Below are 8,327 nucleotides of genomic sequence, written 5' to 3'. Positions count from 1 at the left end.
TTCCGTGCAGCGGAGTCACGTATGGAGACAGGAGACAAGGGGATCAGCAAGGAGGAGGGTGCAGTGGTAAAGGAGAGATATGATAAGTACTTGGTTCGGCATAGGAAAGCTTAGGGTGGAGAGGAAAGGGCAGATTTTAGCGATGTTTTGAAGACAGACCCAACAGAATTTGGTGATAGATTGGATATGATAATAATAGTATGATATAATTATTATTATTATTATTATTATTGGATATAATAATAGTAATAATAATGGCATTTGTTAAGCGCTTACTATGTGCAGAGCACTGTTCTAAGCATGTCTAAGATATGTCAGTAAGTTAACGTCACCCTCGCCCCCATCCTGTTCTCAACCTTCTGTTCATCCTGTCTGAAAGTGCGCGCACGCACGCACACACACACACACACACACACACACACACACACACACACCCATGTGACTCTCACTGTTTACAGTTATCTGGTAATAATCCTTCATTTCCATCAGTATACCAGAGGAGGGGCGTTCACGCAGTGGAGACAATAATTCAAGTAAATATCATATCGCGCAAAATCAAATAGAGAGGATTTGTGTCTCTCTCCCTATTCTTTCACACTGGTTCATCTTTCTTTCTTGAGGGACACGCCGTGCTTCCAGTGTTGACGTGTGAAACCGCAAATGTGGATGACAGTTTAGTAGAATAGGAGAAAAGTCACCAAACAGTCAGCCATTACTACATGAATACAAGCCTAATCCCGGCTTGGCCACTTGTCTGCAGTGTGACCTTGGACAAGCCACTTCACTTCTCCGTGCCTCAGTTACCTCATCTGTAAAATGGGGATTGAGAATGTGAGCCCCATGTAGGACAGGGACTGCGTCCAACCCGATTTGCTTGTATCCACCCCAATGCTTAGTACAGTGCCTGGCATATAGTAAGTGCTTAACAAATTCCATAATTATTATTATTATTATAGGTTCCCAAGCCTTGCTCTTGATCTTCCATTTGACCTGGAGTTTCTTCACATCGGTGTGATGTTCTAGACTGTGAGCCCGTTGTTGGGTAGGGACCGTCTCTATAGGTTGCTGACTTGTTCTTCCCAAGTGCTCCTTCTCCAGCCCAGCCCGCACCCTCCACTCCTCTGCCGCTAACCTCCTCTCCGTGCCTCGTTCTCACCTGTCCCGCCGTCGACCCCCGACCCACATCATCCCCCTCGGGCCTGGAATGCCCTCCCTCTGCCCATCCGCCAAGCTAGCTCTCTTTCTCCCTTCAAGGCCCTACTGAGAGCTCACCTCCTCCAGGAGGCCTTCCCACACTGAGCCCCCTCCTTCCTCTCCCCCTCCTCCCCCTCCCCATCCCCCCCGCCTTACCTCCTTCCTCTCCCCACAGCACCTATATATATGTATATATGTTTGCATGCATTTATTACTCTATTTTATTTGTCCATATTTATGCTATTTATTTTATTTTGTTAATATGTCTTGTTTTGTTGTCTGTCTCCCCCTTCTAGACTGTGAGCCTGCTGTTGGGTAGGGACCATCTCTATATGTTGCCAACTTGTAGTTCCCAAGCGCTTAGTACAGTGCTCTGCATACAGTAAGTGCTCAATAAATACAATTGAATGAATGAAAGTGCTTAGTACAGTGCTCTGCACACAGTAAGCCCTCAATAAATACGATTGAATGAATGAAAGCGCTTAGTACAGTGCTGTGGACACAGTAAGCGCTCAACAAATACGATTGAATGAATGAAAGCACTTAGTACAGTGCTCTGCACACAGTAGGTGCTCAATAAATATGATTGAATGAGTGAAAGTGCTTAGTACAGTGCTCTGCACACAGTAAGCGCTCAATACATACGATTGAATGAATGAAAGCTCTTAGTACAGTGCTCTGCACACAGTAAGTGCTCAATAAATATGATTGAATGAAAGAAAGCGCTTAGGACAGTGCTCCTCACACAGTAAGTGCTCAATAAATATGATTGAATGAATGAAAGCACTTAGTACAGTGCTCTGCACACAGTAAGTGCTCAGTAAATACGATTGAATGAATGAAAGCTCTTAGTACAGTGCTCTGCACACAGTAAGCGCTCAATAAATATGATTGAATGAATGAAAGCGCTTAGGACAGTGCTCTGCACACAGTAAGTGCTCAATAAATGCGATTGAATGAGTGAATGTTCTTTCTACCAGTCTGTCAAGGACAACTCAGACATCTAGGGAAGCAGTGTCGTCTAATAGATAGAGATAGGGCCTGGGGGGTCAGAAGAACCTGGGCTCTAATCCCTGCCCCACTACTTGTCAGCTGTGTGACTTTGGGCAAGTCACTTCACTTGCTCTGTGCCTCAATTACCTCATCTGTAAAATGGGGGTTAAGACCGTGAGGCCCCATATGGGACAGGGATTGTGTCCAACCTGATTTACTTGTATCTACCCCAGCACTTAGTACACTGCTTGGTACATAGTAAGCGCTTAACAAATACCACAATTATTATTATTATCATTGAGTCTATTCTTTATGTTTCTGTCACTGTCTTTGCTTAGAAACCCCAATTTAGTAATGGTTTTCCTGTTTCTCTCAAACTTGAAGTCATATAAGTTTGGGTGTTTTTTCAGTGGGTATATAAACCTTAAAAAGTTCACAGTGAGCTAAAAAATACCCTGCATTCTGCCAATTTTGTAAGTTACCGGTACAGTAATTGTAGTTAAATTTCATTGCTGCCCATGTTCTGGAACTTTTATTACAAAATGCAAAAAACAAAACAGAAAAAAATCTTCCAAATAGCGTCCTAAGATACAGCCCGATCAATAAAGTTGTAATTTTTTCTAGGGTTGAATGAGTATAAGATGATGAAGATATATGAATTTCCTGTATTTCTAAAGGATTTTTAAGCAGTCAGACTCAGACCTTTGTCACGCTCACCTCTTTCTTCACGCCAAGCGGTCCAGTTTCACGAGCGACCTCAGCAACACTTCTCTGGGGATAGCATTTCATCTCCAAAGAGTAATTTACAAGCATGCCTTAATCCTACCTGTGCTGCTGAACTTGGACAGCACTGTATCCCATCCTTAATTTGAAAATAGGACACTATAGCCACTATAGTGGCCTGGAATGCCCTCCCTCTGCCCATCCGCCAAGCTAGCTCTCTTCCTCCCTTCAAGGCCCTGCTGAGAGCTCACCTCCTCCAGGAGGCCTTCCCAGACTGAGCCCCTTCCTTCCTCTCCCCCTCGTCCCCCTCTCCATCCCCCCCCCATCTTACCTCCTTCCCTTCCCCACAGCACCTGTATATGTGTATATATGTTTGTACATATTTATTACTCTATTTATTTATTTTATTTGTACATATCTATTCTATTTATTTTATTTTGTTAGTATGTTTGGTTTTGTTCTCTCTCTCCCCCTTTTAGACTGTGAGCCCACTGTTGGGTAGGGACTGTCTCTATATGTTGCCAATTTGTACTTCCCAAGCGCTTAGTACAGTGCTCTGCACATAGTAAGCGCTCAATAAATACGATTGATGATGATGATAGCCACTACAATTGAAATGTAAATTGAGAAAATGAGGAAGAGTTTTAAACTCCATGTTTAGTTATCATCATTATATGTACCGTGAGCCCCACTTGGGACAACTGGATTACCTCGTATCTACTCAGTGCTCAGAACAGTGCTTGGCACATAGTAAGCGCTTAACAAGTACCATCATCATCATTATTATTATTATTATTATTATTATTGTTGTTATTACATATGACTTTGATGTGATGCCATACAATTAAATTGTTTTCACTACAAATGTTTAGTTGTCCTTACAGTTGCAACAGTTTAAAGTCAGTTGCTGAGGTGTAAGCTTCACTTCAGTTTCAAAGGAAAGATTTAAAGATCAGATCAGACTACGGTGACTCAAGACCCCAATGTGGAATAGAGTCATTGATTACTGTGAGTCTCAAAGTAAGGTATTTCTGAGAAGAGCGAGGACTTGCTAAATAGCCCCTCGGGGTCCCTTGTTCCTATGAGTAAAAACTTAAATCGCTCTTTATAGAAGCAGATTAAATACAGACTCACTCTTCATAATAATAATAATAATAATAATAATGGTATTTGTTAAGCGCTTACTATGTGCAAAGCACTGTTCTAAGCTCTGGGGAGATTACAGAGTGATCAGGTTGTCCCACATGGGGCTCACAATCTTAATCCCCATTTTACAGATGAGGGAATTGAGGCCCAGAGAAGTGAAGTGACTTGCCCAAAGTCACACAGCTGACAAGTGGCAGATCCGGGATTCGAACCCATGGCCCCTGACTCCAAAGCCCGGGCTCTTTCCACTGGGCCACGCTGCTTCTCCTCATAGTTCCTTCATAGTTAAGAATGGTTGAATAGATACATATTTAGTCCAAATTTCATCTTCAGGAGTGTTCCTTCTGGTAAAAACGTCAAGAGTCGGGCAGTCAATCGTACTTATTTAGGGCTTACAGTGTACAGAGCACTGTACTAAGTGCTTGAGAGAGTTTAATATAACAATATGACAGACATGCCCTATAGGACAGATAGCTGTGGAGAATATGCTTTTATCTACTCAAGGAACTACTTTCATTAAGCTACATTACATGGCTGTTCTACTGGGTAAATGAAATCATACGAGGACTGACTTTCATCCGTAGAAATATGTCCCTTCTATATCTGCATCAGGAATGTCAGAGAACCGACTAGCAGTCATGCTAGTCATGCTCTGCACACAGTAAGCGCTCAATAAATACGATTGATTGATTGATGTTGGCGAAAACCGAAAAGGAGATGACCTTTCATCTCCCCTATCCTTCCTTCCTCACCTTCGCCCCTGGCTACTCAGAGTCAACTCTCAGTGGCCATCTCTTCCGCCGCCTTGGCGGCCACCAATTCCAGTCTCCCTCATGCAGCCCTTAATGATGCCATCTCCGGTCATTTGACAGGGTCGCGCAGCTGAAGTTATTTTGCGACCTAATTGAAGAAGGTAGACCGTTGAAAACAGACTTCTTTCTTACTTGTCTTGTCTTATGCCGTCGAGTCGTTTCCCACCCATGGCGACGCCACAGATACATCTCTCCCAAAACGCCCCGCTCTGCATCTGCCGTCGTTCTGGTAGTATAGAACAGTGCTTTGCACATAGTAAGCGCTTAACAAATACCATTGTTATTATTATTATTATTATTATAGTGTTTTCTTGATAAAAGTTCCGTTGCTGCCTTCCATGCAGTAACCTCGAGTCTCCGAACTTGACTCTCTCCCGGGCCGCTTCTGCCCGGCGCGGGTGAGTTTTGACTTGTAGGAGATTGCCTTCCACTCGCTAGCCACTGGCCAAGCTAGGAATGGAATAAGTAGGCCTCTGCTTGACTCTCCCTCCTGTAGCCGAGACTGGTAGAGGACTGCAAACTCTCCAGGTGTGACCCTGAGAGGGGTCTTTCTTGCTACTTTCCTAATAATCACTCTTTCTTGTTGTATTGTACTTTCCCAAGCACGTAGTACAGTACTCTGCACACAGTAAACACCTAATAAATGCGGTTGAATGCATGAATAATCATGGAATGTCAGTCCGATGATGATTCTGGGTCCCTGTATGGATTTTTTTGCAAGTGTATTTATTTAACACCTTTTAGAAGTGCTCTTGTGCAAAATAGGCTCTTCACATTATGAAAAAGGATTGTTATCAATCAATCAATCAATCAATCGTAATTATTGAGCGCTTACTGTGTACAGAGCACTGTACTAAGCGCTTGGGAATCAATCAATCAATCAATCATATTTATTGAGCGATTACTGTGTGCAGAGCACTGTACTAAGCGCTTGGGAAGTACAAGTTGGCAACATATAGAGACAGTCCCCACCCAACAGTGGGGAAGTACAAGTTGGCAACATATACAGACAGCTGTATGGTTGAATGGCTTTTTTTAAAAAAAAAATCTAACTCTAGTTGCTAGTCTTTATTAGCAAAATAGACTTCATATTTTTAAAAAGGATTGTTATCTGTATGGTTGCAAATCTTAGTTCTAGGTCTTGAAATGGTATTTAACTTAGCCTAAAAATCATTTGCTGGTTAAAAAAAAGAAAGCAGTATTCCAATGAATTGCTTGTATACAGCAACAAATCAGTAAGAAAAAACAAACTAGCATAGTGAAATAGATAAATCAAATTTAGGCAGGGTAGTTTATTGAATCTAAATAGTGCCCAGTTGGCCCAAGAGCTATACATAAGCAATCCATCTTGTGTTGTTAATGGAGGTTCTTGAAATCCACCTGATGTTTGCATTATTAAATTTCAACCTAATGAGCTCTGCTAATACATATTGAAGACGGTTGTAAGGCGTAGAATGTGAATCTGAGCGGGATAATTTGAAAGAAACATAAGCTGAGCATTTTACATGACTCAAGGGGTATATCTACAATTACACATATAACCAAAATTGAATTTAAATGGAATTTCTGTTATCCTTGTCCTTATACCGGGGAGAATAAAGTGTAAATGAAGTAAAAGTCTTTAGAGTTGCCGGTGGTTTGTTTTTATTATATAATTCGATAGATTCTTGCAGTAATACAGACTGGCAGAAAAGTTTTGATATTTCATTGCTTTAAATTTAGTCTAAGTATGGGTAAAAATTGTAAATGGAAACGTATGTCTATGTAATTGGTTCTATCACTTTATACCACCATTTATTCAGTCAAAATTGATGTAAAAAATCGGGCTTTGAAGTAAAATCATGTGATAGGTGTTTTGTTAAACTCAGTTCTTCAACCATCTTTTATATTGCTAAATTATGTGTTGATTTTGTTGCCGTACCAGAAAAGTATAGGGAACGAGCTATAATTTACAATTTCATTGTTATTTTAGTCAGGTCTAGACTGAGGATTTCTGCCTTGTGCACTGAATTCTTTCTTTTTCTTTGGACAAGGCTCTACTTTTTAAAACTTAATATTTCATCAACTATAATGCTATTAGAGACTTATTTTCACTTAGTTCACTCATCAGGCAGTGAGATGGCAATAAAGGAGAATAGCTCCTTTGAGACATTAATGCTTTGGAATAAATGATGTGCTAGAACAGAAATTTAATTAATTTACAGAGTATATTGATAGTCCCCTGTTACTGTGCTGTATATTTTTAATCTGCTTTAACATCTGTAGTAAAGTGTTTGAAAACCCCTGCAGTTGAGCAACTAGTAGATAATTAAGTAATAAGGCGAGAGGTTTCTAGAGGGAAAATGATTCTTTTTAGAGAATGCTGTCATAACATGAATAAAGTACTGCTGCCATGATTTGCAATGAAGAAAAAATAATATCCTACCTAATTTGATGTTGTATTATAGACAGTGTCAGCTTCCCGTATCTAAAATGCAAATAATTTTCCTGAAGTTTAGACATTATTGTTCAGCTCTTAAACAACAGTAGCCAAGGTTGGATCCTAATGTCCGTTCTTTGGGCACTACTTGTCTTGGAACCATTTAATTTGTTGGAAAGAAATGGCTTTTGAGACTTGCTCAAATAATTTAAACGATCCTAATCCAGAAAATAGAAGTTACTGAAATGTTGTTTCAGTTTGTTGGCTAGATTCATGTATTTCCTATTGCCCGCTACTCAAGAAAAGCATCTAATGGACTTGTTGCTTATTTCCATAAGTTTATTGGAGTCATGAATTCAAATTGAATGCGTGTGCGTTTTCTTTGTTTCAGCAAAGGCGGATGAAGCATTGAAAGCTAGAGAAAGAAGTGAGGAAGAAGCGAAAAGAAAAAAGGAAGAAGGTAACATAGACATATATTAATTTTATTCCAAATAGCTAACAATTCTAATGCATAGATGCTATTTGTTTTTGTTTCCCACATTCCACCCCACCCCGTAGAGATGTATTACGAATCCCAGCTAGCATTTTCTTAAATAGCCTGGGCTATTTGTCGTGTTTACCTGTAAAACTAGTCGAGTTATTGATTGATTTACTCATTAATTTTTTGCTGCCTCTAATTCTGACCGTAAGCATATTGTTCTTCATTTGCAAAGACCTGAATACATAAAATTTTGATGGCTATAGTTTTCCCTCTCCTGAATTCAATCCATATGTGAACTGAGCTTGAACACTTAAGATGGAATTGTAAGTGCTAAGAGTATTCTATGTTTTGTTCTTTAAATTCAGCCTGTACTCAACTAGAGACTTTCAAATAGGTCTCCTACTTACTGTCATTATGTGGTTTCTCCTGTTTTTACAGAAAATTAGTGTGAAAACAAGCTATGTCTTATGGCCATAGCGTCAACCGCAGTGTGCTGCAGATTTAGAATATAGAATTAGTTCAGTTCTAAGGATCTATTTGTGATATTTAATTTTTCACT

General features: G+C 40.2%; 1 non-coding gene across 1 annotated transcript; it reads right to left on the bottom strand.

Moving 5' to 3' along the window:
• Positions 1-5,276: 5,276 nt before the first annotated feature.
• On the bottom strand, positions 5,277-5,414 carry LOC119938650. Its single transcript, XR_005454481.1, has one exon. It is a non-coding gene; the product is annotated as a small nucleolar RNA SNORA7 (small nucleolar RNA).
• Positions 5,415-8,327: the final 2,913 nt, after the last annotated feature.

Source organism: Tachyglossus aculeatus, chromosome 1 (assembly GCF_015852505.1).
Source record: "Tachyglossus aculeatus isolate mTacAcu1 chromosome 1, mTacAcu1.pri, whole genome shotgun sequence".
NCBI classification, from domain to species: Eukaryota; Metazoa; Chordata; class Mammalia; order Monotremata; family Tachyglossidae; genus Tachyglossus; species Tachyglossus aculeatus.
This window is presented reverse-complemented; position numbering and strand designations above follow the sequence as displayed.